Source organism: Schistocerca cancellata, chromosome 3 (genome assembly GCF_023864275.1).
Source record: "Schistocerca cancellata isolate TAMUIC-IGC-003103 chromosome 3, iqSchCanc2.1, whole genome shotgun sequence".
NCBI lineage: Eukaryota > Metazoa > Arthropoda > Insecta > Orthoptera > Acrididae > Schistocerca > Schistocerca cancellata.
The window spans coordinates 331025432-331030572 of NC_064628.1; the positions used below are offsets into that span (position 1 = coordinate 331025432).

At 45.1% G+C, this 5141-nt stretch overlaps 1 pseudogene; it reads right to left on the reverse strand.

Annotated features, from left to right (window-relative positions):
• Positions 1–4353: 4353 nt before the first annotated feature.
• On the reverse strand, positions 4354–4471 carry LOC126177676 (5S ribosomal RNA; annotated as a pseudogene).
• Between the last annotated feature and the right edge of the window lie 670 nt (positions 4472–5141).

Consider the following 5141-nt stretch of genomic DNA (forward strand, 5'->3'; position numbering starts at 1 on the left):
CCTTTAATTTTTTCGTACCAAATTTCGACTTCTCCAAATTGGCAGACTCTCTTGAATCTGAAAATCGTTGCATAAGTTGCCCCAATACTTGTATGTGCTCTTCCCAGAAAGATGTGGCTCTTAAGAGATCGGCATCGTAGACTGTAACTTTGTTCAACAAACGCTCCCCGAGAACAGTGTCAAGGGCTGTACTAAATACGCTGGAACTAAAGTTCAAGCCGAACGAAAATACTTTAAACTGATACGACACTCCAGCGGCGACAAAAGCAGTATATTTCGTAGAATCCTTTGATAACGGGATCTGCCAATACGACGATCGGAGTTCGAGTGTCGTCAGGAATTTTGTCCCAGAAAATTTTTGTAATAATCTTCGAGAGCTTCAGGACGGGTTCGGACAAGCACGATAATTTTATGTTTCGTGCGTCCAGGACTAAACGCACGCTACCCCCTGCCTTCACTGCAGCTGTTTCACCACTTCACTTCTTTGGTCCACGGGATGGCGAAAGTCCGATTAGATTGTCATGGAGAGAAACATCCATGTGATAAACGTATCCTTTCACATTTAGTGATTTCTTAGAGAAAAACTAGTACATGCGTCATCAGTTAATGCATTAGTTCATTCTTTTGCTGCTCGTCGAGGCACTCAGACTCCTGAACCTTGGCGTGAATTTTGTTTATACCGGATAGATCGTTATTCACATCAAAAGACACTGGTTGTCAATCGCAAGTGGAAAAATAACTGCCTGCCATCAACTGTAATCCTCCCACGTTTCGTTTTAGAGGTTGACACATGCATTCCTCCGTCTTAGTAACTCCATCCTCACCAAGCTAGATGTGGTTAGACCCTTAACCACTAACGTATTGACGTATCGTTAGGATATGGACGTCGCTTATCCATGCACTCCACTACCTGTAGTCTCTCATTCCGATGAGGTTGCGACCATCATGTCGGTGGTTTCTGATCGAAAACAGGCCGGTTCCAGTCGTTGTTCCCGTCCAGAGGGTCATTAGGCCGTGCACAATTCTATCGCCACCGGTTATCGCGGTTTTGTCCGGATGACCACTGGCCTGCATATTGTCCATTCCGACCATTCTTGTGACCATGGTGGAATCATTTGCTCCTGTTCCTGTGCTGGAATCCAGCACCGTTATGTGGTTGCTGATTTCTGTATACATTCTGCGGGGCTATTCCTTCCATCGTTGTTGTGCGTGCTAGGATGCACTGTTGACGCACCTTCATTATCATTAGTGTGCCGCATGTCATCGTCCATAAGATCCAACGCATGAACGATAGATAAAAAACCCTCAACGTCATCTTCCGGCGCATGAATCAATTTTTCACTTACATTCACTGGTAATTTTCCTTTAAGTATACCAATAACCTACTTCGGTCTGAGGGAATTGTCCCAGTATCGCCTCTTTTTCAATGTACCTTTAGAAATATTTTGGGAGGTTCTCTCGTTTAGGGTGGTAAGTCTCAGGATTGAGTACTTCACGACCAATACTTGGCTAAGAATGCTTGCTCGAACCGTTCATAAGTAGCTGCTGCTGTGGTCCACAACGCAGATTAGCCTTGCGTATGAGCTGCTGTAAATTGCATCTTTTGACGACCATTCCGGGATGCAGGAAAAACTCCCCTAAAACTTCTTATGAACACAACAGAGTGCAGAAATTTCTTTTACGGGATCAAAATTTGAAATTAGCGGTATTTGAGCAGTCCTTCGTCTGACAACACCGCAGTTAAAACTGTTGTCGCACCCACGGATTCCAGTGCGGAATTTCCGTGCGGACAGTAAGATCCAGTATGTTGCTGCAACGTAGCATTATTTTGATCAGCCAGGCTACTCTTTTAATATACGAGGTGCATTCAAGTTCTAAGGCCTCTGGAGTTAGAAACATGCGCATTGTTTTAGGATGAGGCCGCGTTCATTGTCAATACGTCCCAGAGATGGCAGCACCGTGCGGCAGATGGAATTATACCGCCAGCGGCGAGAATGAGAACTGTTTCAAATACTTAAAATGGCGACGTTTTCCTTACTTGAACAGCGTGCAATCATTCATTTTCTGAATTTGCGTGGTGTGAAACCAATTGAAATTCATCGACAGTTGAAGGAGACATGTGGTGATGGAGTTATGGATGTGTCGAAAGTGCGTTCATGGGTGCGACAGTTTAATGAAGGCAGAACATCATGTGACAACAAACCGAAACAACCTCGGGCTCGCACAAATCGGTCTGACGACATGGTCGAGAAAGTGGAGAGAATTGTTTTGGCTGATCGCCGAATAACTGTTGAACAGATCGCCTCCAGAGTTGGCATTTCTGTGGGTTCTGTGCACATAATCCTGCATGACGACCTGTATATGCGAAAAGTGTCATCCAGGTGAGTGCCACGAATGCTGACGGATGACCACATGGCTGCCCGTGTGGCATGTTGCCAAGCAATGTTGACGCGCAACGACAGCATGAATGGGACTTTCTTTTCGTCGGTTGTGACAATGGATGTGACGTGGATGCCATTTTTCAATCCAGAAACAAAGCGCCAGTCAGCTCAATGGAAGCACACAGATTCACCGCCACCAAAAAAATTTCGGGTAACCGCCAGTGCTGAAAAACTGATGGTGTCCATGTTCTGGGACAGCGATGGCATAATCCTTACCCATTGCGTTCCAAAGGGCACTACGGTAACAGGTGCATCTTACGAAAATGTTTTGAAGAACAAATTCCTTCCTGCACTGCAACAAAAACGTCCGGGAAGGGCTGCGCGTGTGCTGTTTCACCAAGACATGCACCCGCACATCGAGCTAACGTTACGCAACAGTTTCTTCGTGATAACAACTTTGAAGTGATTCCTCATGCTCCCTACTCACCTGACCTGGCTCCTAGTGACTTTTGGCTTTTCCAACAATGAAAGACACTCTCTGTGGCCGCACATTCAACAGCCGTGCTGCTATTGCCTCAGCGACTTTCCAGTGGTCAAAACAGACTCCTAAGGCAGCCTTCGCCGCTGCCATGGAATCATGGCGTCAACTTTGTGAAAAATGTGATCGTCTGCAGGGCGATTACGTCGAGAAGTAACGCCAGTTTCATCGATTTCGGGTGAGTAGTTAATTAGAAAAAAAATCGGAGGCCTTAGAACTTGAATGCACATCGTATTTATCTGACCCCGAGTTCGTTGAGAAGTAGTGCGCCTGATGTTCCCGGGACTTACAATACTGCCACACCGACAGCTTGCACTATAGCGCATATTCCATTCTCCGATTACTGATTACTGAAATGTCAGTGTGACATTCTGAAATTCACTCGTAAAACATACTATTAAAATTTTCACTTAGTGAGGCTTTCCTCTATCCTACGATCTTCCTCAAGGGAGGGATGGTTAAACTTATGCTTAAAATTTGACACTTTCGTCTGAACAGCTATCTGACTATCTTCCAGTTCATACACATGTTCCAACAACTTTTTAACTCCATCAGGAATTTCACGATAAGCGTCCATGAGACTTGTGATTTTGGTTTAGATGTGGGTGAGATTTGGATTAAACTGAATGTTCGGATTTAACATCACAGTATGAAATTATTCGCTCATAGTTTTCGATACGTCGGCTTAATCTCGTCAAGCTTGTAAAACAGGCTAATAGCGTTGATGTCCTTTAGCTTTTGTACAGATGTTCGTACAGCGTCGTAATTGGCGAGAGACGGAATTATTAAAACTTTCTCTTTTATTGCCTGCCAACCAATGTCGCATCAATGGTCCAGTTCTTGACAATTACAGTAGCTCTTTCCTTTTTTTCACTTTTTCTGCTGTCAGAAAATGGCACATGAAACGTAAAACACAGTACAGATTATCCCAATACAAATTATTGTTTGTAGCCTCACACTGGGCTCCAGAACGACGCGGTACTACTTGGGAAATAGGTTGTCGACCGCAATATGAAGAATACTCCTCCCCAACAGGCCATGAAGGCCCAACGGTACCGCCAGCCGGTGTGGCCGAGCGGTTCTAGGCGCTGCAGTCTGCAACCGCGCCACCACTACGATCGCATGTTCGAATCATGCCTCGGGCATGGATGTGTGTGATGTCCTTAGGTTAGTTAGGTTTAAGTAGTTCTAGGTTCTAGGGGACTGATGACCTCAGATATTAAGTCCCATAGTGCTCAGAGCCATTTGAACCCAACGGTACCGACCGGCAGCCGTGTCATCCTCAGCCCATAGGCGTCACTGGATGCGGATAGGGAGGGGCGTGTGCTCAGCACACCGCTCTCCCGGCCGTATGTCAGTTTCCGAGACCGGAGCCGCTACTTCTCAATCAAGTAGCTCCTCAGTTTGCCTCACAAGGTCTGAGTGCACCCCGCTTGCCAACAGCGCTCGTCAGACCGGATGGTCACCCACCCAAGTGCTATCCCAGCCCGTCAGCGCTTAACTTCGGTGATCTGACGGGAACCGGTCTTACCACTGAGGCAAGGCCGTTGGCCAGTATAAAGAATTCAGCGGGAAAAGAATCCCTCAGTCAACGATTAAGCGATGACGTCCACTAACAGTGTGCCGTCGACTCCTGTGCTCCAACCGCACCTAACATCACATGAACTGAAAAACACTGAGATATTAAGAGGTTTAAAATACAATTGAAAGACATAACCATTTTCATGCTATCCTATATGAAGAAAACTTATATAAGATTTTCATAGGAATCTTTACAAGAGTATAGCAGAAAGACTGCGGAATCTTACAATAATAACAAATGAAAGACGACTCTAACAAGATTATTCGAGGCATCAGAAAACAAAAATAACGGGTGAACTAAATTATTCTAGTGTTTACATTTATCTTGTAGATATGAGGTTTTAGCGATCGATGCAGCAAAATAAGTGAGTAAATTCAGAGTAAGGGTATAGGTGCATTGAGTATGTAATTACTGTACGAATAATTCATATGTGCAAATTCTGGTAGACAAAAAGTAATAATGCTAGCGCTATTGATGTTCTTTTAATAAAACAGCTCACCTTTCACAAACCCACGCTGACTGTCTGCAATTGTAATGCACAGTGATGCTCGTGTTACCCTACGTTGCCGTACTAGTACTGGTGCCTAACGGCAAGTCACGGCACTAACATTGCTAACAACGCCAATGCTGCAACGCACAG